The sequence below is a fragment of the Dermacentor silvarum genome, chromosome 3 (assembly GCF_013339745.2).
Source record: "Dermacentor silvarum isolate Dsil-2018 chromosome 3, BIME_Dsil_1.4, whole genome shotgun sequence".
NCBI classification, from domain to species: Eukaryota; Metazoa; Arthropoda; class Arachnida; order Ixodida; family Ixodidae; genus Dermacentor; species Dermacentor silvarum.
In genome coordinates, this window is record NC_051156.1 from 81,418,720 (window position 1) to 81,446,392 (window position 27,673).

At 46.4% G+C, this 27,673-nt stretch overlaps 1 long non-coding RNA gene across 1 annotated transcript in view; it reads right to left on the reverse strand.

The window, feature by feature from the left end:
- Positions 1-369: 369 nt before the first annotated feature.
- Positions 370-27,673, reverse strand: part of LOC125943855 (uncharacterized) — a 37,849-nt gene continuing 10,545 nt past the window's right edge. The window contains exons 2-3 of the long non-coding RNA XR_007465945.1: positions 15,270-15,350; positions 370-542 (exon numbers count right to left, since the gene is read on the reverse strand). This is a non-coding gene — a long non-coding RNA (uncharacterized LOC125943855). The remainder of the gene's footprint in view (positions 543-15,269; positions 15,351-27,673) is intronic.

Sequence of the window (27,673 nt, forward strand, 5' to 3'; positions counted from 1 at the left end):
CATCCATTGTATATGATGGTACAGTATAAGTGTTAATTACTACAGACAACAGGGGCGCTCAAACATTTATTTACGGGGTATCTCATTGTGCACTGAACGTGAGCAACTCAAGAAAGTGGACGTGCTTCACATTTCTGTTACAGGGAATGATTTGTAAATAGTTACCCTTAGGTGCATTACTATTAGATGTAACCTTCGAAGTAATGGACACCGTTAGTGTGCAGGAGCCAAATGCCGATGTCGCCCACAGGTAGACCTTAGCCACGTTGCACTCTCTCATTTCCTAACGTATTCATTGAAATATTATATACTGATAGAAATAGAAACTGACCAGCTCTTCATTACGTCGAAAAAACGTCGAAACACAGTGAATACATTTCATTTATTCAGAGCACATTTTTGCGTGGTCACGATTGCGACGCGGTGGGTGATATCGCTCAGTACACTGCACAATTGCCGTAGCCATCTTCAATACATCTGCCATCTTTGCATTTCCCAAGCCGGCAACGCACTTGTATATTTTTACGCTCGTCCATGGAAACCTGCAAAAGATAATTTGTCATCACTACAAAACAAGCATGGTGATCATTGAAAGGAGAAACTGAGGGAGGCTAACCCGAAAGAGGGCGAGCTTGCTGTCCTGTCCGGGGGAAGGGGAAATGGGCCTAAACGTAAAGCGGAGCAAGAGATCAGGATTGCATATATATATATATATATATATATATATAAGCTTGAAGCGTCACTCCTTGAGGCCACCTTGTGGACCCAGAAACCTCTGGATGGGGCCTAGCGCACTAGCAACCTGGAACGCAATGGTCCCTTTTGACTGCTCTTGCAATATTTTTGGTCTGACAGGTACCGTCGGCCAGTCTACTGTTATATACTACGTCATCAGCCTGACTTAGGTGTACTGCAGGATCAAGGCCTCTTTCAGGAATTTCAAGTTAAACGTTGTGTGCTCGCTCATTTCGCCCTATGCCTGAGACAGAATTTGCATTAAAGTGCTCCTCATGCCGAACAGAGTTTGAATTTAGCTTGGTTCATTTTGGAGGACGTGACATCTCACGTTGGTGACCCATCTGTATACCACCCGCGGAGCTTCAGGAATAATTTGGCCCATTTACTCGCTCTATAAGGATATGGTGGTATGTGTTTCTGAGGATAAGGTTAGCCATATATCTGAGGATAAGGTTAGCCCATGAATCTGGGGGAGCTAGTTTCCTGTTGATGAGCGCATGCCGATCGAAGTTGTCTGCTCTTTAAATTGCGTCACTGATAACAGAGGGAGGATAACGCTGGCGTAATAACTCGTTACGGTGTTCACATTGCGATGCAGAGTCCTCTTTTTAGTGCATATTCGCCTGAAACGGAGAGCTTGGCTGTGAGGGATTGTCATTTTGCAATGATTTACTTGTCTACTATGAAAATATAGGTACTGGTGCTTGTCGGACGATTTTCTGTGAATTTATGTGACAAGCTTGTTGTGCACCCTAAAACTAACACCCCGAAGTGTGATTGCCCTATTGCAAAACCCAGTATCCAGTGCCCAGTGCCATGCCTGATTATGGGCCCAGTGTCGCACGCTGGATGCTGGGACGCTGGCAAAGCGCGGCATACTGGGATGCGCTGGGCTTGTGGTACTGGTGCGAAATGCAGCTCTAGAACGAGAAATACGTGGTGCCTGGCTACCTTATATATTTTTTCGAATACAAAAAGAAACAGAGTACGCTGGAATGCAACAAGAAAAGAAGAAAAAAAGTAAAACAAAAAAAAATCCTCCTGGATTCGAACTACAGACCTACAAGATCCCAATCCCAGTATCTTACCACTACGCCACGCCAAATTTTTTTCTTACGTGGTATTTATTGCATCATGTATATGCGAGAGAAATACTATCTGCGGAAAACGTGCAAGCACCAGCCAACACATCTTATATTCATGGCCTAGGAATGGCCTAAAATCTCGTTAAGCACACCCTACACTGAACAAAACTACAAGTAGTTTTGTTCTTAAACAAGTGGCAAGTAACTTTGATCCTAAAAAGGTGGCAACGACAAGCAACGTAACAAGAGATGGTACCAGTCCGGTTGAAACTCTGTCAAGTCATACATGTCCTTCAGGTGACCAATCATTTGAGCGTAGTGAAATTTCGCCGAAACAACAGGTTCAGCGTTTCTGTCTAACATGCGCGTCTTCCATAAGCTGTGTAGTCCAATTAAGAATAACATATCAAAAGGCACTTCTTCTCCGTGGGGTGCAATCAAGTATCGGATGGTATGGTGATTCAAAATGAAGTCTTTCTTGAGAGTTCTTTGGAGCACATCCCAAAACAATATTGCGTCTTTACAACTTATAAAGCAATGCTCTATAGTCTCAGGTACATCACAAAGGCGACAGTTCACAGTGGATACAAAAATTCCTTTTTTGTGCAACCAAGCTTTGACAGGTAATGTTTCACTGTGTAATTTAAAGAAAAACGTTTTTGTACATGGAGATAAAGGCATCTTGCGGACTCGTTTAAGTACGTCTTTCCCTGGCAAACTTGAGAATGTAGAACGGTAAAGTGGAGGTGGGAAAATCCTTGATATCAAATCTTTGTATAGTTGTTTTCTGGACACTGTGTAGAGATACTCAGTAGAAAATCGAACCATGAGGAACTGCACAGCGAAATATACTTCATACATAAAACCCCACAAACAAGGTCTTTCAGAATATTGGGATGAAACTACCAGATTGGGTAATGCATTGAATAAGTTCACTTGTATGAATGATCGTAGTATCGGGTGTGAAGTATCTCGAAAAAAGAAGAAACGCCAAACAATCTGTCGCACATATAGATGCACTAGGCCAAGTCCGCCAGCACATACGGGTCTAAAGATATTATCTCGTCTCATAGGCTCAAAGGTGGAAGACCACACAAAAGTAGCAAATATTCTGTGAAATCGTTGAATATAAGTCCGGGCACAGTGAAGTATTTGCAGTACATAAAATATTTTTGTAGCCAGGAACAAGTTACAAGCCGCCGCCCTACCAAATATTGAAAGGCGGTGTGGCGTAAAGGTATCCGCACGGCGTTGAAGTGCCGGTACACGTTCCCGCCAGAAATGTGCACTAAGCTTATATGCATCAAAAGGTACACCAAGGTATTTAGGTGGCACGGTTGTCCATTCTATACCAGCATATTGGGTCCGGCGTACATCCCCATAAACCAAACCAAAGACCTGAGCTTTTTGACCAATTATCTGGGCACTAGAAGCCATACCAAATTTTTCAGTCAATGATAGCACCTTGTCAATGCACGGTTTGTCTGAGCAGAAAAAGGCAAGATCATCTGCATAAGCCAATACTTTGAGTTCATTGCCCAAAATGTTAAAGCCATGAATGTCACTGCATTTTAGAATGCTTATACACAATGGCTCTAAATAAAGGGCAAATAGAAGTGGTGATAACGGACAACCCTGTTTTACAGAGGAAAGAATATACACCGGCTCGGACAGATTTCCATTAAAAATTATATTGGTAGAACAGTTAGTGTAGCACATGCGAACACCGTTATAGACAACGGATCCAACATTGGCGTGTTCTAAAAGTTTGAAAAGGAACGTGTGGTTCACTCGGTCAAATGCTTTCGCTAAATCGATCTGAAGCAATGCAAAATGATCACAGTGGGACGAGCAGTACTGAAGAGCTGTTCGGACTAGATGCAAGTTTGTTTGTATGGAACGGCCTTTTAATCCGCAAGTCTGGTGAGGTCCAATAAGTAATGCCATTGCATACTGGAGTCGATTAGATAAGACTTTTGCATAAATTTTGTAGTCTACATTCGTCAATGTAATGGGTCTATAGCATTCTACAAACCGCAGTTTTTTTCTTTTTCACTACTTTTAGGGATTAAGATAATATGGCTTTTAGTAAAAGATTGTGGTAGGCGATCTTCATCAAAACTAGCAGTAAATATATTAAGTAAAACAGGGCTTAATATAAATTTAAAGGCTTTATAAAATTCTCCAGAGATTCCATCAGGACCTGGTGTTTTGGAAAGCGGTAACTGATCAATGGCAAGTTCTATTTCTTGTTGGGTAAATGGTCCACTAATCACAGATCCATCATCCTCTGAGAGAGGGTTAACTAGGGAGACGAAATGTGTCAGAACATCAGGATTGGCGTATGAGCTGAGCTGAACAGCGTTGTATAATATCTTTGAAATTCTTTGATAATCTCTTCCGTTTTTGTTACAAGCACGCCATTAGAATATATATCTGAGATATGTTTTGAATTTGCATGCCGACGCTCATCAAGTAACGCCTGGCGCGTTGGTTCTTCCGAGTGCAAGGCACGGGTTGTACGAGCGCGAATGCGAGCACCTCTATAGCGTTCAGCATCGTATTTTTGAAGGTGGCTTTTAACAAGAGTGATTTCATTTATATATGTGCCAGGTGTTTCTGATTCCAGCTCATGAAGGTTATAAAGGCTTTTCCGCAACAATTTTTTCTTCGCACTTTTTGACATACGACCTTATCGAGCTAATTTCGATTGCTATGTCTCGAATTTCCAGTTTAAACATTTCACAGGCTGCAAATGAGTGTAAACTCTTAGAAAAGCAAGATGATAGCAATGAACGTACTCGAGATATGAATTCTTTATCGCTAATTAGGCTTACATTAAGCTTCCATAGTTTCCACTTTGGTTTGAAATTAGTGCGACCATTATCACCAAACCGAGCGATCACCATGCAGTGATCATAGAATGAAATAGGCTGCACTTCACAGGAAATCCGGCAATTTAGGAGTGCTGAAGAGATATATATGCGATCCAGACGAGCATGGGAACAGCCTTGGAAATGTGTGTAGGAGTATGAACTCCTAGCACAAGACCAGGTATCAATGAGGCCAGCGTTATCAGTGATGCATGTTAGCACTTCAGCACTCCTATAGCGTGATTACCTATTCATATTTTGCCATGTCAAGGCGCGGACACAGTTGCAGCTTTGCACTGACGTCTCGCACAGACATGGTAGATGCCTATATCGCCTTCAACTAAAACTTACGCCTCTATCAGAACGAAAAAGTTGTTGTCCGTATTGCATAGTATGCCTGGAATTGCTGCAAGACTGATTTGCTTTTGCGATTGGTATATTAACTACGAAAAAAGCCTTAAATGAACCGCCGACACGGTATGGTGTACGGGCTGTTACTGCCGATTTTGACAACCGTTTTTTGTTCTACGCACAAAGGTAATGCAACATTTCCATAGCTCGACAATGCTTTTCAATCGACACGTGTGTTTAGTAACATATCTCCGTCAGAGAAGCGGTCGGTTAATGCGGCTGGCAGCCTTCGGTGACAGGACATATAGGTATGTTTATAACGCATCATATCCGCGCTCATCGCTTGTTGTGCTGACACTGTAGACACGAAAAAATGGTCTGTCTAAAAACACGGATGGAAAAACTGAACTACAGAGTCATTTATCCTCGTTAGACTTGTTGATTCCTCAGCCCAGACGGGCCGATAGAGTGTAGACGGACTCCGCGGGTACGGTAGGCCTAGCCTTCGGGGGAAGCGAACGATCTCAGTGTGGGTACCTGGCGAATGCGAAAATGTTTCTATTTGAGCTTCAGAACCTTTTGACTATTATTTTTAGTACATCAGGGAAAGTGTAAGCGCACGAATCGCCACAGCTTTGTTGTCGGTGCGATAATATCAATCAGCGGCAGGCTTCCTGAGGTCCGTTCGAACGCGTCTGAACGGCTGCTGGGTTTCGTGTCGACTGTACAACACTGCGACAACTTTCAGTCATCGGTTGCGTACAAACTTCTAGAAAACGAGGCGGTATTTGCGTTAGCGTAATTTCGTACACGAATACAGCTATCCGCACAGTCAAAAGGTACAATGCGAAAGTGATCTGAAGCGTTGCATAGCCCATGCACCTTTATTCCAAGCTGCAACACCGCTGACACGAAACAGACATTTATGGTCCCAAATTATAGCACTATTTAGGACAAGGGTCTGTTTTTTAGACAGGATATGCACATGAAATTGTATGAAGCATTTAATATTCAACAGCGCTTATACTCCGGCAGTGCGGCATAAACGAAACCAGGGGTGCTATGCAGGATGCGCCGAGTTTCTCGTTCGCACGAGTTTCACCCGACTTTGCTCGATGGCAGTCAGTGAACGGAGATAGCAAGGAACGTGCAAGAACAGCAGGCAAAAAGAAATGTCGAGATAAAGCCGCGTATGACAACATGAGCGCACCCTGCGCGGCACAGTGATTCCGTGCTTCAACCACAGAAGACTGCGCAGCAAAACGCGCCAGCGCCGCGTATTGTTATCAACGTATTATCACCATTTAGCAATACCGTGACTGTACCGCTGTCTATCTGCACACTTGCCGTGAGCCACTTGCCACGCCTTTCTCGGGTGCGTAAAGGGCGTGCATCCTCTTTCGAGCATTATCTTTCTATCCTCCGTCGAATTCGAACAGGGCACATGCGGTGCATTGTTGCGCCTACACTTTCCCTCAATCGATTACGTTCAAATACAACAAATAAAATAAGAAACACTTTATTTCTTGAAGTATCTGTTTTTCGTTCGGAATGCCATAAATGTTTGATAACAAACAGAGATCGAGCGAATTATTAAATTTTGCACTTTTTTGCCGCGAGTGGCGACAGTGAGGCGAAAGCTTACAAGCGGATACATTTTTGAGGGTCGCACGCACGAGGGAGTTCATACGGTGCGCAGTCACCAGGGGCACTGCAGTGCTATCCTTGATAGGGTGCCTTGATGCCCGCGCGCATCGAGGCACTCTAATCCTTGATAAAGTCAGTCATGACAATGATCTTTCCATTTCCTGACTATTAGGGGAATGGCAACGCAGCGCTACGGCATGGTTGTTCACCGTAGGTGCTTCACTTCGGCGGCTATTAAGGCTACCGCTTTATCAACTGAAACGACGGGAGCAACGGTTGTCACTGCAAAATGGCTGTGCGGTATTCTAGGGTCTGTAGTGACGCAGCACAGTGAAAATGCGCCCGTTTATCTGCGAGCAGGAAGCCTCCGCGATGCATTGCAAAGAAGAGCGCGCTGCCCAGTGACAAAATTCATCGCTTGCCATCGCTAGCCCAGTGAAGGTGCCTCCATTGGCATGTATACGCAGAGTTTGAGTGTGTTATTCTCTCCAATGTGCTTGCCGATTGCCTCTGCTGCTGAGCTAACAGCGATCGCAGATAGATATAGAAACGACAGCGCAGCAATCGCATTTTGGCGGGTGATGGCTCCTGTGTGCAGTTAGGAAATTAAACTTCGAACGCAGGAAGGGGTTGCAACTATTTAGTGTGCCGTGCTTCTGATGAAGAAATGCCATCGCACTGGGTTTTAAAAAGCGAGCGTTTCTCGGCGCTGACCGTGTTTGCGACACTGCAGATCCGATGCACCACCGATGACAGAGCAGCCATCTCAAACAACAGTTGCGATACCGTTACGTTGGAAAACACTACGCACTGCTCAGCATCGTCATCCACCACGGCGCATCGACGCCTTGCAAGCAGCTACAGTGTCATTCCGATAATTATTTGCTCTGTGCTACGTCGCTACAATGCAGACAATGAACCATGTTGTGGGGCCATCACAGCCTAAGAAGATAGATGCATGAGCCAGAGAAAGTTGCCGCTTTGTTTTTGATAGTGGTTCTTAGTTACAGTGCATCACCGATGACAGTGTGTTGTGCGTATGTTCTGTCGGCGGTCAAGATTGTTGATGCCTCTCAGTTCCGCACCACGTCGCTGTTGTCGGAAAATAAGTTGGGCGTGGCCCAACCGTGGCGGGCGCCCGCACAAGAGTTACATGCCTCGCGCGGGGCGTGACGTGTGGTTTTGATTGACACGCGAACTCGGGCCAAACTCGTACATCGCGAAACCCCCCTCGAGTTGAACTCGGGAACATGGTGGCGGCAGCAGCAGCCTGTGTAATCGCATCCAGCGGCAGCAAGCGTCAATATGACCATCTGGACCCGTTCACCTACATGTCCGACGTAGAGTTTCAGCGTCATTTTGCCTTTCCAAAACGTGAGTGCGCTGGCTGTGTGACGAGTTAGGCGAAGGCCGTCGTCTGCAGAGATGGGGTGGCGGGCAAATTATGCTTTCCCAGCGTAGACTGGTGTGACTAGGCTGCGGAGGAATAGTTCGTGCGATCGCTTCGGCTCTCTCCTGTTTCGAGCAAGCTCGTCCACCGCGCCCCAGCCCCAGGCCAGGTCCGGTGTCGTCATCGGCGTACTGGAGCACCTGCGAGCACCTGGGGTTCAACCCGGACCAACCAACCTGAGCAGGCGAAGTAGTCACATTATATTGGAAGACTCAGAATGGACGCCGGGCTGCCTTCCGGTGCAACAGGTGCCGAAATCAGTTGTGGCAGGTACACGGTACCGCTGCACGGCACGGGCAGAGAGGCGAAGGAAGTTACTGCGCCAACACGGACCGCCTCGGCCGTCCAAACGACCACCTCTCCAGGCGGCAAATGATTTGGCTCACGTACTGCGTGAGCAAAAGCGTAGAGATATGGATGTTGAAAGAGACCGTAGACTTGTTTCCTGTAACAGAGCACGCCATCGCCGACTGGAGGAGCTACCCCCGTAAGGTCGCGAGGGACGAGCTGCTGGCGCGAGCTCCACTCGGTGGCCCCGGGAAGACAGCGCAAATTGACGAGTACCTTCTTCGCGGCGAGCAAAAGTGCAATCGAGGGCGCCTAATGACGGGCGACAACTTCCGCCGAGCCGCCAAAACTACGGTGGTGTTAAAGATGGTGGCCCATGGGTCTTCGGCATGGTATGCGCGACCTGAGGGGTGCTGCTACTTTTCAAGGTCGACCGACGAAAGGCGGCGACGCTAGGCGCCATTATTGCAGCCAATGTTCAACCGGGGACCATTATTCATAGTGACGAATTGGCCGCATACAACTGTATCCCAAATTCAGTGGATGCTAACGGGGCTATGCCTCAATCTGCATTGGGAGACAGTTAACCACAGCGTGCACTTAGTGGAAACCAACACGGGCGTTCACACGCAAAAAATAGAAAGTTATTGTTAAAAAGTGAAGCGCCACCTCGTCAGCAGTGGGTACAGAGTAACTGCACTGATGCTGGAGTCCCACCTGGGATGAATGTGGTGGAACTCAACGGCCACGTGCGCTGCAAACCCTTTCTTGCGTTTGTTAGAAGCCACGGATCGCTGGGGCTACCCAGTATAAAGACTCTTTCCTGCGGTTGTTAGAAGCCATCGCTCGGCGCTAGCCAGTATGAAGGTGCGTCACAATGTAAAAGAAAATAAAGCGTAGTTTTTTTTATCCTTGCATGAGTGTTTTCCGACATTCCTGAGTGCTTACACGGTGAGCGCGCGGCAAACCACTTCTGCGCTAGCCGACGCTCCCTTCGTCTCGAAGCCTTACTTTAGCGCGAGCAACGAGCGATCTGTTGAAAGGCCAGTGTAAAAATCAGGCGCACACCAATCTGTGCTCGGAAATGGGAGCGCAAGCACGTAGCGAGCCGCACCAATTAAATCCAGAGGAAAGAGGACGAGCAACGAACGATCTGTTCAAAGCCAAGTGCGAAAACCAATGCACACCAATCGGTGCTCGGAAATGCTAGCGCAAGCACGTAGCGAGCCGCCCCAATCCAATCCAGAGGAAGAAAGATGAGGGCGAGCGTGCCCTCGTGGTATAACGCGAAACGATTAAACTACAAATTAGTCTCATACACATTCAGTGTACAATTTGTAAACATTAAAACACCTATACCCTACGGTAATGTGACTAATATCATTGTACTAAATGCATTTATTTGATAACTTGCTTGTGCCTCTAATGCACTCGGTGGAACGACAAACAAGTGAAAGAATGCACGACCATGCACCGACCGTATGATCACGTGAGCCCCAGTTTGTCGACCGCCCATATGGCAACGCCCAAGGGATGATGGCCACTCAGAGTGAATCTAGATAAACCAATGAAACTCGAGGTGTGCCGACGGACAAACTTTGTCTTGTTACCATTAGTTCTTTCATCTTGGGGCGTCGCCAGAGCTTGTGAAGATCCCGAGTTTCGCCAAACTCGGGGCATCCTGCATAGCACCCCAGGGGTGCTATGCAGGATGCCCCGAGTTTGGCGAAACTCGGGATCTTCACGAGCTCTGGCGACGCCCCAAGATCAAAGAACAAATGGTAACAAGACGAAGTTTGTCCATCGGCACGCCTCCAGTTTCATTGGTTAATCTAGATTCACTCTGGATGGCTATTATCCCTTGGGCGTAGCCATATGGGTGGTCGACAAACTGGGGCTCACGTGATCATACGGTCGGTGCATGGTCGTGCCTTCTTTCACTTGTTTGTCGTTCCACCGAGTGCAATACAGGCACAAGCAAGTTATAAAATAAATTCATTTAGTACAATAATATTAGTCACATTAACGTGGGTTGTAAGCATTTTAATGTTTCCACGATGTACACGGAATGTGTATTAGACTAATTTGTATTTAAATACGTTTCGCGTTATGCCACGAGGGGACGCTCGCCCCCCTCTTTTTTTTCTGGATTCGATTGGCACGGCTCGATACGTGCTTGCTCTAGCATTTCCGAGCACCGATTGGTGTGCGCTTGCTTTTCTCACTGGGTTTCCAACAGATCGCTCGTTGCTCCTTTGCTCTAGATTGGATTGGTGCGGCTCGCTACGTGCTTGCGCTCCCATTTCCGAGCAGAGATTGGTGTGCGCCTGGTTTTCACACTGGGCTTTTAACAGATCGCTCGTTGCTCGCGCTAAAGAAAAGCTGCGAGTAGCGCGCGCATCCAGCTACAAGACGAAGTGAGCGTCGGCTAGCGCATAAGTGGTTTGCCGCGCGCATACCGTGTAAGCACACAGGAATGCCGGAAAGCACACATACAAGGGTCAGAAAACTACGCTTTATTTTCTTTTACTTTGCGATACACCTCCACACTGGCAAGCGTCGAGCGATGGCTTCTAACAAGCGCAGGAAAGAGTCTTTGTAGTGTCTAGCCCGAGCGATCCGTGGCTTCTAACAAACGCACGAAAGGGTCTTTGCAGCGCACGTGGATGTTGACTGCCACCACATGCATCCCAGGTGGGACTCCAGCATCGGTGCAGTTACCCTGTACCCATCGCTGACGAGGGAGCGCTTCACTTTTTGACAATAACTTTCTTTTTTTGCGTGTGAACGCTCGTGATGGGGTCCACAAAGTTCACGCTTTGGTTGACTGTCTACCAATGCGGATTGAGGCATAGCCCCGTTAGCATCCACTAAATTTGGGATACATTTGTATGCGGCCAATTCGTCACTATGAATAATGGTCCCCGGTTGAACATTGGCTGCATTAATGGCGCCTAGCGTCGCCGCCTTTCGTCGGTCGACTTTGAAAGTCGCAGCACCCCTCTGGTCGCGCAGAACATGCCGAAGACCCATGGGCCCCCAACTTTAACACCGCCGTAATTTTGGCGACTGGCGGAAAGTTTCGCCCGTCATTAGGCGGCCTCGATTGTATACTTTTGCTCGCCGCGAAGAAGGCACTCATCAATTAGCGCTATCTACCCGGGGTACCAAGTGGAGGTCGCGCCAGCAGCTCTTCCCTCGCGACCTTACGGGGGTAGTTCGTCCTGTCGGAGATGGTGTGCTCCTATAGAGGAAACAAGTCGCCGGTCATCTCCTTCAACCGCCATATGTCTACGCTTTTGCTCACGCAGTACGTGAGCCAAATCATTTGCCGCCTGGAGAGGTGGTCGTTCGGATGGCCGAGGCGGTCCGTGTTGGCGAAGTAACGTCCTTCGCCTCTCTGACCGTGCAGTGCAGCTTTACCGTGTAACTGCGAAAACTGATTTCTGCACCTGTTGCATCGGAAGGCAGCCCGGCTTCCATTCTGAGTCTTCCAATATAATGTGACCACTTCGCCTACGCAGGTTGGTTGGCTCGGGTTGAACCGCAGGTGCTCGTAGGTTCCCCAGTACTCCGATGACGACGCCGGACCTGGCCTGGGGCTAGGGCGCGGTGGACGAGCAGCGCTTGAAACAGGAGAGAGCCGAAGCGATCGCACGAACTTTTCCTCCGCAGCCTAGTCACATCAGTCTGTGCTCGGAAAGCATAATATGCCCGCCACGCAGTCTCAGCAGACAAGGGCGTTCGCCTAACTCGTCACACAGCCAGCGCACTGACGTTTTGGAAAGGCAAAAACGACGCTGAATCTCTACGTCGGTCATGTAGCTGAACGGGTCCACATGGTCATATTGACGCTTGCCGCCGCTGGATGCGATGACACAGGCTGCTGCTGCCGCCGCCATGCTCCCGAGTTTAACTCGTGGGGGGTTTCGCGATGTACGAGCTTGGCCCGAGTTCGCGTGTCAATCAAAACCATAGGTCACGCCCCGAGCGAGGCATGTAACTCTTGTGCGCGCCCACCACGGTTGGGCCACGCCCAACTTATTTTTCGACAACAGCGACGTGGTGCGGAACTGAGAGGCATTAACAATCTTGACCGGCGAAATAAAACCCGCACAACGCGCTGTCATCGGTGATGTACTCAGCACCACTATATATAAAAAAAGCGTCGACTTTCGCTGCCTTATGCATATGTCTTCTTGGGCTGTGATGACCCCACAACACGGTTCATTGCCTGCGTTGTGGCTCCGTAGCGCACAGCAAATAATTATCCGCACGTCACTGTAGCTGCTTGCAAGGCGTCGATGCGCCGTGGTGGACGACTATCTTGAGCAGTGCGTAGTGTTTTCCAACGACAACGTATCGCAGCTGTCATTTGAGATGCTGCTCTGTCAATGATATAGTGCAGCAAACACGGTCAGCGGTCAGCGCAAACACACCCAGTGCAATGGCATTTTGTCGTCACAAGCACGGCACACTAAACAATTGCAACACCTTCCTGCGTTCGAAGTCTAATTTCCTAACTGCACACAAGAGCCCTCACCCACCAAAATGCGATTGCTGCGCTGTCTTTACGATATCCATCTGCGATCGCTGTTAGCTCAGCAGCAGAGGCAATCGGCAAGCACATTGGAGTGAACAACACACTCAAATTCTGCGCACATGCGCACGGAGGCACCTTCAATGGGCAAGCGGTGACAAGCGACGAACTGTGTCGCTGGGCAGCACGCTCGTGTTCGCAATGCATCGCGGAGACTTCGCGCACGCAGATAAACTGGTGCATTTTCATTGTGCTGCGTCACTACGGACCCAGAATACCGCACAGCCATTTTGCAGCGACAGCCGTTGCTCCCGTCTCTATGGCTAAAGTGTCGTTTCAGTTGGTAAAGCGGCAGGCTTTAACAGCCGCCGCAGTGAAGCACCAGCGGTGAACAGCCATGCCGCAGCGCTGCGTTGCCATTCCCCTATTAGACAGGGAATGGGCAGATCGTTAGTCATGACTGACTTTATCGAACATAGCACTGCAGCGCCCCTGGCGACTGCTCACCGCATGAACTCCCTCGTGCGCGTGACCCTCTAGAATGTATCCGCTTGTAAGCTTTCGCCTCACTGTCGCCACTCGCGGCAAAAAAGAACAAAATTTAATAATTCATTATATGTCCGTTTGTCATCACAAATTTACAGCATTCAAAACAAAAAAACCGATACTTTACGAAGTAAAATGTTGGTTATTTTATTTGTTGTATGTCAAAGTATTCGATTGAGGGAAAGTATAGGTGCAAGAATGCACCGCATGTGCCCTGTTCGCATTCGACGGAGGATAGAAAGATAATGCCCGAAAAAGGAGGCACGCCCTTGACGCGCCCGAGAAAGGCGTGCCCAGCGGCTCACGGCAAGTGTGCAGACAGACAGCGGGACAGTGACGGTATTGCTAAATTGCGATAATACGTTGATAACAATACGCGGCGCTGGCGCGTTTTGTTGCGCAGTCCTCTGTGCTTGAAGCCCGGCAGCACTGTGCCGCGCAGGGTGCGCTCATGTTGTCATACGCGGCTTTATCTCGACATTTCTTTTTGCCTGCTGTTATTGCACGTTCCTTGCTATCTTCGTTCACTGACTGCCATCGAGCAAACTCGGGTAAAACTCGGGTGAACGAGAAACTCGGCGCATCCTGCATAGCACCCCAGCGCAGTCTCCAGTACGGGACAGCGAACTCAAGCAACAACCAGCGCGTGTACAGTGCAAACCAGTGCGCCCCAGCGTCATAGCAGTGAAATGATCATCTCGTCCAGTGTGACCCAGCACTGCTCCAGCGATCTCACCAGTGTCGCAGTGACTCCCAGTGAACCCCAGCGTGCGCCAGAGTCCCCAGTGCCACCCAGTGTCAAAAAACGCGCTGGTTTCACACTGGAAGGCACTGGAAGACGCTGGTTTTGCAATAGGGTGCGGAAGCCGAATGTGTATGGGAGAGTGCGATGGTGGGATGAACTACATTGAACTGAGAACTTCAATAACTCTTCATCGCCCTGGGAACAGATTAGAAACCGTCTTCTCTAAACCTTTTGTAAAACATTGGTTTTACATGTCGCTCTCAAGAAACTCTGATTCCAGTATGTCCATGAATATGTTGGCGTAACTGGGACCTAGTTTAGTGCCCATTGATGTGCCGTTGACTTGCAAGAAGTGATTGCCATAAAATTCGAAATAATTTACCTTGAATATCATTTCTAAAGGAATCGAAGTGTGTGACAATCAATGGGGTTTTTCAAACGACTCTGAAAACGCATGTACAAATGATAGAATGTCATGCGCGTGTATATATATATAGATATATATAGACAGAGAGAGAGAGAGACCGGTATTGTTTCCTGCCCACCAAGGTTACTGTGCATGATCACAGTACACAGTTATTGCGCGTAATTTAGCTCGTCCTGCACAGACTGACCATGTGTGTGCATCTCTTCCATATTTGAGAGTCAAAGCAGCAACGCCCAAACCAGAAGTGACCCTAATATTCATGCGTGTAATACAGAGGCGCAGATTTGCAACGTTGACAGTCGCAGTAATATAACATCGTAATCAGTCAACAAGTATTTTTTACCAGACAAGACAATTTCGTAATGCACTTAAACAACTATACGAAGGTCGGGGCAGTCGTCCCACTACCAAAATGAGAGGCCTCAGGCATGACCAATATGTACTCTGACAGTCACAGAGAGGTGTAACAATCTTATACGCACGTTCATTCCGTACACTGTCCGCGCACTTTGTACTGGCATGTGCAAGATAAAAAGAAATTGTATACAATATAAAAGTGAAATGAGTTTTGAAACCTACGTATTTTCTTTCTACTGTGCATCCCATTCCGTCAGCATACTTGTTTCCTCTTTTATCAAAACAGCCCAGGTCCAAACCAGCCTGTTGTGAAAGAAAATAGGCGAAATTAATTTCGAAGAGATTGCAGCCAGTCAAGCAATGAATTGTGGATGCCTCATGAATCTCGTTGCGAAATAAAAGAAATAAGAAAAAAGACAGAGAAAACCGGCGACATAGAAACCAAATTTTCACGTTGCGCGATGAGAAAGAAAACTAAAAAGAAAAATGCAGTGCTGAGCTGGCTCTGCCACTGCGGACATAGGGCGCTATAACGTAAAATGTTTCCAAACTGTTCTGATTCCAAACTCCTGACGTCAAGTTTACGTAACCACCGACGCAAGCATCGGGCGGTGACCCGCAACGTTGTCTGAACAACCCAATCAAACACTGTCCTCTTTTATAGGAGGTTACCTTTGTTCGCTTTCAAAACCAATAACATTGTCTACACTCAGCGGTTTTTCTTATCTAATTGGCTGACAAGAGGCGAGGAGCATGCTCTAGTGGAGAGGTATTCGATGGGGCCGAGCCAGCACACTGAAAATAGATAACGGCATGAAGAGGGTGGTGCCGGTTTCTCCGATTGGTCCGCTTCGCCTTGCTTAGCTTGCGGTGGCTAGTCAAAAATTGCGGCGGCGTGCAACGGAAGCATAAGGGTACGGCCACGCTAGCGGCAAAAACACGCGGCAACGCGTCATGCCGCGCGCGGCAAAAGCGGCAGGAATCGGGGGTCTTGCGGCGTGCCGCGCAAAATGGGTTCGAGACACATTTCTGCGGCAAATGCCGCGTGCCACGAGATGAACCAATCAAGAGCGACGAGGGTGACGTCACGGAGCCATCACAACTGGACCGCTGCCGGTCCGCGCCGGGTCATAGCGAAAGAAATTCAACAAGAGGGGACACGCCCATAGGGCCAGCGGCCGAATTGACTGCAGCGTGCCAAGCGGTCGGCGTCAATCACTTTCGGTTTTGGGCGCGCGTATTTTGAGCGCAAGCTAGCACGCCGGCTGCGTCCCCCCCCCCCCTCATTTTTTTGCTCTTCGTGCAGAATCGGTTTATTATTTAGTTAAAATGATTGCGAGCGATCTCGTACAGTCCCATCGAATCTGTGCCATGTGCAATTTCACAAAGTAGACGCAAGACCTTTTGTGCAATGAGGAAATATTTATTTTGCACTATATAAAAGCTCGTTCCGCACTTTTGTGCGTTCATCCAACGTTGTGACCCCAGCAGGTAAGGCAGTAGTTCCTGTATGAAGCTCCACCGGACGGCACCAGCTGAAAAAAAGTAAATTATAAGCATGTTACATCTACAAGCACGTAACAGCATGTTACGAGCATGTGTCATTTTGGAATTTAGACATAGGAATACTGCGTGTAGAGGCGAAACGTGCGAAAGCGGTGAATGGGCGTCATTACAAACAAAAGCAATTAGCTTGTACATACATGGCGTATAAAATACCCGACTAAACCAAAACAATACCATAAAATATGAAAACATCTGATTTCCAAGCGTTCCCCCATTTCCGGGCATTATTTCCGGCACTTTGGCAGCACAAATACTCGGGCGACTTCGCGTTTCCAAAACTTGGCCTCGGGCGACGCGATGGTACGCTACATACATAGAGACGGACGCAACAGGCACTTAAGACAAATGCGTGGGTGCAATGTCCTTTTTCAGTCCTTTAGAAGACGGAATTTTCGAATTACAAGTTTCTGATATGTTCGTCGGCGTTATCTTTCGCGCGTTCTGCCGGCGCCAGCAGCACACACCATGGTATCACTCTTGGCAATCGCCAATCGCGTTTTCAACAGGCGTGAGTACCGAAAGAAGGTATATGTTGTTGCGGAGCCACAAAAGACGTCACAGACTTGTCCCTCAGATTCATTACACGCCAAACTAGCTTTATCACGACGGCGGGGCTGCTTATCGCTAACTGCGTCACAGCGCGCTGTGCGGCCAGCGTGCCTCAAAAGTACCCCAGAAAGTAACGAAATTACTTTTCTGTAATGTCTGGCGTCAGAGAAAGCGGCACAAACTTCTCCTAGCAAGATGCACTAGACTACGCACCACGGTCGAGTTAGTTCTCGCCAACTGCGACACGGCGCCCTGTGCGGCCAGTGTGTGGCTACAAAACCGAAATAAGTTACCACAATCCCCTAGGAAGCGTCCGAAACATGTCTCAGCCCGATTGATTAACTCAAATTAACTGCGCTAGGATGGCCGAGCTGTTTTTCGCAAACTGCGTCTTAAGTCTCGGTCCCGTGCCGTAAGCCTAATTGCGTCGTAGACTGTTAACCTAGTTAGATTTTAAAAAAAAGGAGACAGACGGGTCGCCGCGGGCGAGCGCTCAAACGCGCGCGCAGCCACCCTCGCTGGCTACGGGGAAGTGCCTGGCGGATGACGCATGTATCTGGCGCGTCATTACCTGTGGCTAGGTAAGGCAACGAAATTAAGTCGCAAAGCTTAAGTTCATTTATACGCAAAACGTTTTAGTTTTCGCGGCAAAGAATTAGAAAATAAATCAATGCCTGTTAACTTAAGTTCACTTTTTTTTCGATGCTCGACGCAGCTAACGTTCGGTGTCAAAAGTATAGCGTGACATATGGTGACGTGTTTCCTGTTGCCAGTTTTTGCCGAGTGTCCCCTCTTGTAGAATTTCTTTCTTTATCGCCAGGTTTTCAATCGACGATCGTCATCGTCTCGCATGAAACAACGAGCGCTGGCGGTGTTGCTCGCGCGTTCGGAGAGCGCGGGAGATCTTTTCGCGCTTGCCACGGTGGCCTCGCGGCAAGGCGGTGACGCGCGGCAACTTGCCGCCCGCGGCATGACGCGCGCGTTTTTTGCCGCTAGCGTGGCCGTACGCTAAGGATGCCGCTAAAACGGATCCTCAGCTAGGTACAGTTGGCAGAGCGATGTCGTATGCATGCCAAAAGGACTCCATAACGTTTTACTGCCTCGCAAAAAGGTTTATCATTCGCAAATAAATACATGCTCACCGGCAGGTGCCAGTAATGGGGGCCAGAGGAATCGGCGGGCAGCCATCTTCTATTCCTTTCGGAACGGGGCAGTCTGTGGCTATTCAGAAAAATTTTCAGTTTTGTTCGGCATATTAATGCATTTTTTTCGCATACATGCCACTTTGACGTGGTCAGTTTTCACGGTTTTGTGAGGTCGCATGACAGACAGGCGAAGTGGTCGGGGCAGAAAGCATTGGACCTATAGCAGAGGGCTAATGGTGAAAAGGCGTCGAATCAGGAATGATTATTATTCTTATATGCGGTTTCATCATGCGTTGTCAGTGTATACACGTTATATCAGATGGGAACCAATCGCGGTTTTCGTGGGGTCGCGTGTGCAGGCAGGCGAAGTTGGTAGTCGCCCGAACATGTTTTGAACAATCGTGGAGGCTGATTGCAGAAATTGGGATCAAAACAGTTTGGAATCAGTTTACGTAATAGCGCCCATGATCTTGAAAGGGCGAAGACATTCTTTCATCTGTGGTCTAGGGGCACAAACGATATCGCATCACAGATCTGGCTAAGGCGGGAATATATCAATCGAGAGAATCTACTACGTGCCGTTGTTATCCCTACCTACAGGACAGCAGCTATGATATCGCGGCGGTGCACTACGGTTTTCCGCAGCAGAGCCTGACGAAGTACATTTGAGCTACAAAATCATGCGAAGTGGCACTCTTGAATAATTCGTGACCTAGAACCTTTTCACTACGCTACCGTAAGTCCGCCACGTTTAATCGCGTGATGACGCCTCCATTACTTGCCTCAGGCGTCCTCCTCTGCCTTTGTTTGCTATGGCAGCGAATGACTGCATGCAGGACAGCAAACCACTGTTTCTGCGTTTGTCGCCGAAATTACGCGAATAGCACAATAGGTTTCTCAAAACTACAGAAGACACGTAAAACTCGTGTAACCATTTTTTCCGAGCGAATTACGCCTTCTTCAAATGCCACCACCGCTAAAGTAGGGTGCACGTACTTGAAGGAGGAGGTGGAAATTGTTTTGCTAGACACAGGGGTACGTAATTTTAGGCGCTGTATTATATTCGGCTACCTGTCATTTGCTCATCGTTTTTTCTTTATTTATTGGCAAGGGCGGCCAGTAGCTGTCATGTCTTGGGTTGAGTAACGTTTTTTTCGGTGTATTGCCTTTACGTTATTCATTTTTATGCAATCACGGGCGAACGCGTTATTTGCGCTACATTTGTTTACACTGCTCTCCGAGCCTAGAATGTCCATGTCTAGAAGGTCTATATTATCTTAGAGAAAAGACCTAATATCGTTTGTCACCCGTTCACGTTCCGGATCAGGATGAGACGTTCAGTTGCTGACATTCTTACGGAACATATGTAGACCATTAACTGATACGTATACTCGGTAATTTTATTTACGATGCTATTGGTCGTACCGCCGTTAGAAAGTTGGTTTCAAGGCCTCAGAAATACAAACTGTGCTTTACAACAATAAGTTAATAAAGTACAAAAAAATGTCGCAGTTTCGCCCGAAAGGCGAAGCATTAATTGCGATAGCAAATTGGTAGAGAGCTATTCGGAGTAGGGATAGTAGAGTAGTTTTATCGGCCGCATAAACTTGGACACATTCGCTTTCTAACTGAATCGACAATTGTGGTGTCATCGCGCACAAGCAGCATGAATTGATCACACTGAATGACCGCAGACAACGACTGTCAAAATGCTGGCGCGGCCGCTGCAGCGGGCGAAGAATCGTGTGGTCTGTCGCTTCAACGGAAACTGAGCGGCGAATGGACAGCGCATAAAGGTCAGAGCCGTGTGGAGACACAGCCGGGCTCGGCCGTGGTGGAGATGAAGAGACGGTGCGGGCGACGGCTACCACAGCCAGTGCAAGCGTATTTGTTGGCAGAGTAGAAGCTGCTCCCCCCGTCCCTCCCGCGCTGCCTCCCCGCTTTTTTTTTTGCTTTCGCGTGGGAGATTGCGTTGCCAGTTTTCCTTGCGCTGGGTTGCAAGATAAGCATTTGGTGCCGTAGCACAGCGTCGCCCCGCCTCCCTCCCCCCCATTCCCCCACGGCCTTTTGGGCGACAATCGCGTTTGCTTTCCGCCGTGCGTTGGCTCTCCGTGATAGCGCGCGTCCCCCGCGCGCTTTTACTCGTGCGGCGCGCGGCGACGATTTTATCGCCCTCGGAATCTATACGGAACCTGACGGCGACGCCGACGGCAGAAATCCCGTTGAAGTGTCCATATAATTGCTATCGCAGTAAAATGGGTGTTGCAACAGTAAATTACATTAGTGAAGTTACTGTCACAAAACAGGTAAACACGTAACACACTGGTTGGCACACTCGTTAATTTTATTTGCGGTAGTGTTCGCCATAAGGCCGTTACAAAGTGGGTTTAAAGCATCAGAAATATAAACTGGGTGTATCAACAATAAGTTATTAAAATATGAACTGAGTGTTAGAACAGTAAGTTACATCATTGAAGTGACAGTCATAGAAAACCGGTAAACAAGTGATTTGAAGAGCAGCATAACACTTCGGCAATCAATTTTGTAAATTTAATTCACGAGAAACATTCGAATTCATAAAAGAGACCATACATACTATGTGGTAGCAGCTGATAAAAAGAGTATGTATAATATGTACAAGAACAGAAGCAAACAAACATTCGGGTTTGTAATGACGTCATTATGCATTTTTCGAAGGTTTCAGCTGAGGTGTACTGCATAACCGATGATGGCAGGGCGTTGCAATCTTTTATAGTACTAGGTAGGAATAAGTTTGCATATGCGTCTATATGTAGCTGTGGCACAACGAACATTGAGCCATACTTTTTTCTGAGATGTCGCTTTATTTGGGCAGCTAAGCAGGATGCAATATCGACGTTATAATGGTGGTTAGAGAGGGACATTGGGAATTTTATTATTGTCACTAGACGCCACTGCGACAGAAGTGGTAGGTGAAGCAGGTTTAACATCTCTGTTACCGAGTCGGTCGAGGAATATTTGCACAAAATAAGCTGTGCAGCCCATCTTTCGACCCTTTCGAGGTCGCTTATTAGACCCACTTGGGACGGATCCCATACATTGTTTGCGTACTCTAACGTTGGCCTTACATAGGTTAGAAACGCAACGTGATGAGTGCACACGTATTTAATACGTGACTGTGAGTCTTTGTGAGTATCCCCAAGTAACACAAAATGTTGCCGTAACGTTCTGTGAATGTGCACGAATGTCAGTGCACAACGTTGCCTACATGCTGCTAATGTCCGCTTTTTTGATCGCCCGGCAACGTTGGGCCGTAACGTTGTGGCAGCGTTGAGCAGCACATTCGCGACATTGACATAACGTTAACGGAACTTCCTGACAACGTAATTTAGATGTTGCCTTACGTCACTTGAGCTTTCAGGCAATGTACGTACGTGACGTTCAAGCAACACTCCGATTACATTGCAGAATATTTATCGATATACATAACAGCAGTGCTGTCAGCATGGCACGGCTGACAGCACCGCAAACCCTTAAATTTATATTTGCTTGACAGATTAAGCATTCTAGTATTCATGTTGCATATGCATGAAAATGTGAAACAAGAATTGGTGAAAAACAGCATTCTATTACGTATATATCTTGTGCATCGTACCAAGATATCTGTATTTTACCCTGTGGTGGTAAGATACACAAGATATATACGTAAAAGAATGCCGTTTTTCACCAATTCTTGATTACATTTTCATCCATATGCAACATGAAAACTACTAGAATGCATAATCTGTCAAACAAATATAAATTTAAGGGTTTGTGGTGCTGTCAGCCATGTCATGCTCACAGCACTGCTGTACAGGCAGCTGATTTGTCTTGCACTATAGTACCAACTCGCCCTAATCCGGACTTGCCTGACTTGCCTTGCTGTTGTCCATAGCACAGCATTTAGATGCTGACTGCAAGTAAAAGAGCATAATGCAAAGCTACAAAGCGGTTCATAGAACACTTTTTCATTTCGGCTATAACAGTAAGAGAGCAGCATGCACGTCCATTGTGCAAAGGTTCTCGTATAAAAGCTCGCACAGGAAGAAAGTAAAAATCTTCCACCAATGTTCATTTTCTTTAAACATATCATTTAAGCTTAGGCCACAGAAAAAATCAGTTTCTTTGCTTCCGACTTACTGCTCTAAAAATCATGTGTCGGTAGCTACATGTGCTTTCAAGAAATTGCATAATAGCCAACATCACCTTCTAAGAACAAACGCTTGTATGTAGGAATTGTTTGTGCAGGAGGAATATGTGGTGGTTGAATATGCACCCATGAATATGCATCGGTCCACCTTAAATAATAGTGAATATGTCATAGACAAACTTGGTCATTATGTCAAACCATGCATTTATTTACCGTCTCCTTACATCATGCTGGCAAACAAATAATGACACTTAGGTAACAGTAACTTAGAAAAACAATGTGAACTGTACTGATAACACAAATATATTTTTCATTAAACATCAAGGTCTTTTATCACATATTAAGACACTACTAAGAGCTACAGCACAATATTTGTTGCCTTCCCATTTAGGTCAGACTTCGAAATTTTTCGCTTTTTTGTCAAGTTTCTTTATTTAAATGGCAGAACACATTTTATACTTAATAACAGCACAAATACTGTCCTTCACTCTGTAATGTACAAAAACACAGCACAGTACCACTGCAGTTGGATACTATGTCCAGCCAAGCATCCCGCCGGTCTTTTTGCCTAAGCTTGCAGCAAGTGTGAAGTACTCAACACAGCCCAGGGGGTAGAGTAACAAAGTCATTCAAGGACTGACGGCCAGCCTTCACTTCTGCAGAGGATGGTCAGCAGCACAAGAGATGCAGGACATCCTTCCCTCGGTAGCTTCACTTGCATCCAGAGACCTCACTGGTTTCCAAGTCAATAATGTGGTAATCTGCAGAGACATGAATTACATCAAACTATGAAGTGCCATCCGAAAACCTGAAGTAAGCCATGTTTACTGTGAAAACAGGCTATAAAAATGCTTACAAACAACTTAAGCTTCACATAACTGTGAAACAAACAATAGTGACCTTACGCAGGAGAGCCTTTATTGCGCTAAGCAGTTAAGACGTTGGTACAAATATATTCCTTTAACATAAAGCTTCCTTGCAATGCCACGGCTCCTTGTTACATCTAGTTCAGTCTTGGCAGAGAACAATAATTAACAAATGAAGTGAATGCTCTACCATGGTACCAAATCCACATTTCATTCGTGATGAAAGAAAGTTCCAATGAGTGATAAATTTGACTTGTTGGTACAACATATTGGTGCATTGCAGCAGAGATATAGACGACAGAAAAGACGAGACAATAGAGGTATGCTAACTTCCAACAAAAAGCTTTATTTGAGGGCGACCCATGTTTATAGCCGCCACTCATCACAATGCACAAGCGTAATTCACACCCTTAGGAAGGTCAACTCTGTGTCTGATAAGTGTACAGATGCTGACACACACAGAGCCAAGTCGCGCAATCTTTTCAGCCTCAATAATTTCACGTGTTAGTTGATCACTGCTTCTGCTGACAACAGTTCACCGAGCAAACAATGGTTCACAGGCACACGAACTGCAACAACATGCAAGCCAACTATCACACACGTTTTTCTTGACATTGTATGAGTGTTCTCACAGCCGGTCATTGATGCAGCGTCCTGTTTGACCTATGTACTGTTTACCACAAGAAAGAGTGGTACACTAAACCATGTTTTAATATAGGTGACGAACGGATTTTCGTGCTTTTTGTTACACTTCTGTGCGGCGCTGCCACATTTCCTTTGATTACACAACTTTATAAGCTTCTGAGGTGCAGATAAAACAACTTCAACTTTGAAACAATCTCCAGTTTTCATGATACTGCAGCTTATGAATGTATGGTACGCCAGCCACTTTATGTCTGCCAGATGCAGTGACCACATGGCAACCACTCGGCGCATGCGCTTTTCAGAGTAGAGGTCATGTGGTCACTGCATCTGACAGACATAAACACTGGCCGTCATACCCTACATTCATAAGCTCTCACAATATCATGAAAATTGCATATCATTCTAAAGTTGTGTAATCAAAGGCAATGTCGCAGCACGCCACACATATGTAACAAAAACACCAAATTATGTTAGTCACCTGTGTTAGCAACGTGGTTTATTGTATCCCTCTTTCTCATGGTAAACAGTATATAGGTCAAATGGGATGCTGTATCAACGACCGGCTGAGAAAACACTCATACAATCTCAAGAAAAACATGCGTGACGGTAGGCTTGAATGTTATTGCAGTTCATGTGACTGTGCACCGTCGTTTGCTCAGTGTACTGTTTCCCGCAGAAGCGGTGATAAACTAACACCTGAAATAATTGAGGCTGAAAAGATTTCGCGACTTGGCTGTGTGTATCAGCACACCATCTGTACACTTGTCAGACAGAGTTAACTTTCTTCCTAAGGGTGCGAATTGCGCATGTGCAATGTGGTGACTGACGGCTATAAACATGGCTCAGCGAAAATAAATCTTGTTAAAATTTGCCGCATGTCTGTCGTCTTGACTCTGTTATTGCCTACATCTGCACTGCAATTCACCCATAAATTTGTACGTGCATAGAAACTACTGGCTTGAAAGACTATATAGGGAAATGGGGTAAATAAAGGAGAAAGGGAGAAATGACAAAAATGGTCCATCCATGCCTCTCGTGTATGAAGTCCCAGAAGGAGTCTGCTGGTCTGGGCTGGTTGGTACATGATTAGGACGGGAACAAACAGCGCTAGGACGGGACGGAAGTGAGTACGACAGACAAGGAGTGAAGTGTCGCGAGGACTGTAGTGAAGGACTGTAGTGTCGCGTGGGCTGTTGTTATTGGGTATTGTCCTTTTTTTTAGGTCCTAATGTGCAGCTTAAGATATGTCTACACATTGCCTTTGTAGCCTGCGGAACTCCCACAATAAATGTTTTGTCATCAGTAGAGTGCCTGAGTGGCATGTCGAGCAGGTAACATGTAGCACTTGCATCATAGTTCGGCGAGTCCTCAGCTTTGTGAACTTCCAGGATATAGGTCTGTGGTTCCTCACTATAGCAGTACAAGATGTTAGGGCGTAAGCTTTTCTTGAAAAGATGCCACTTGGCAAGCCCGTACTTTATCAGAGGATAGCTGGGGCGTGCCTTAGCAAAAAAAAAGAACAGCAAAAGGTAGTTTTATGTCGGCTACATTCACAACAATACAACGAAAAATGACACATACATACAATCAACACTTAGTAACTTGACCTCGGTTAATTTGACTTATTACTTTCGAACGCACTGCAATGTCCAAACAAGAAACCACATATTTATAGGAACAAAACACACTTATTCGAATGCATAAGCACATCATTTTGGTGAATTCAGCCTCCACAGTGTCCCCTCGTGCGAGCAGCGGCTACTAAGGTTTGAAAAGCAAGAAATTCAAAAAACAGCTCTACTGCTTCCCTTGGTGTAAAGCTGTTTTACTTTGCCTTTACTTTACTCTTATTTTTCAAAACTCAATACAATGAACTACCTACCAGTTAACTCTGTGTTCTATGTATTGACTTAAAGTGAAAAATAATGTAACTGGACACAGACTTGCAACTCCTACAATGCCCACTTGCATGAATTGGGATAGCTTCCCAAGAATTTAACATGGGATTGAAAAAAGCAAGATTACTAGAAAACACTTGAAAACTGTAGTAACTGCAGCACAGTGAATACTGGCCTTCATGTATCATTTCAAGACGTTTAAGCTCATCAAATGTGTATTTGCCAGTGGCAGTTATTCTGGGAACAAGACAGGAATAATTGTGAATATGAATGTTAAACGATGGTAAGCACACTGTGTGCTTACACCTATGACATATTTGACCCACTACACTTTGAATTCTTACATTCGCAGAAGCTGCACAAGAGTGTAGCATAAACACAACAAATTCGGAAATAAAACCTGCAGCATAGGAAACAGTTTCAAAATAAGAAAACCAAAATAAAAAGTGATAAATCGAGTGTGTACTAAGCAAAATTAAAATGTTACTTGCAGCCAAGCGATTGATGCAAGAAAAATACTTAACATCGGGGCATGTTAGGTAGTTTTATATAGAACACGATAAGGTGTGCATAACAGCTATGAACACAAATAAACAGCAAGTTGCGTAAATATCGGACCTATTTAGTAAGCTGTGTTGAGTAGCGTCGATTAACTTAGACACGAATGATACCGAGATTCTACTTTTTGGAACACGTACACTACATACATACCTGACCCGACCATCCAGATAACACGTTGCGCTACGGCAGGCATAGCCAAGGGGTCTCGTGGCTCCTCCGTTATGTGGGCACTGTTGTAGGTCACAGTGTCGCCAGTATAAAATAAGTTCTGTGTTAGGAAATAGCAGTGGCACATAGCTTTATGAAGCAGTCAAATTGTCTACACATGCATGGAGCACCTAAAAAGTCACGAAAACAAGTTTGCATTAGTGCAGGGTGGCAACAGAGCACAAAGTAGAAGTCACGGATGAATGTCTTGATAATGGTGACCCTTTCATCACAGTAAAATATTGACACGCAGCAGCAGCACATAGCAAAGAAATGTTTGTTTACAAAACAATTCATTTTTTTCATGACTCAGTTTAAGCAACTTTCCCCTGTCATGTTTAGTTACGTATAAGGTATGTCAAAACATGTCTTTAAAAGTAAGTTTTACTAGTAGCAAGCTGTGATTGCTTACATTTTTTTTCTCTGAAACTGTCGTAAGCCGAAAACTTCTTAAGCAGAGATTATTTAGAACGTCTAAACATTTATATGCGAGGAAACATCATTGCAATAAGAATCGGTGAAAAGGCAAATGAGTCGTTATTATGCAACTTCAGCAGAAAAGCGGGAGATCGCACACAGCGCGCACATGATGAACACGATTATTTCCGAACGTTATATTTCTCATCGGAAGAAAACGCTTATCAAGATTTTTAATTTCGCATCGAAGCAATAAACTTGCGTAACTAAGTGCTGACAACCAGCGTTCAGCAAGCATCAGCACAGGTTTCACTGTTGTCGTGGGACTTCTATTTCCTACTTTCGCACACGCTATGCACACCCGCGAAGCTCGCACAATACGGGTGTAGTTAGCCAGCACGATTACTTACCTTTTGAGTGGTACGACGCATTCGCAAGGCGGTGGCCAAGTTGCCGGTGCTGCGTCGACGATGTTACTCCCCGCATACATGCCGCTGCGTAGTGCACGAGCTGAGGCGCGCTAACACGCATTATTTCTTTGGGGCGTCCACCCAACATTCCACAACGAGAAAGGGGCCACACTCCACGGCAGAAAATCGTTGGT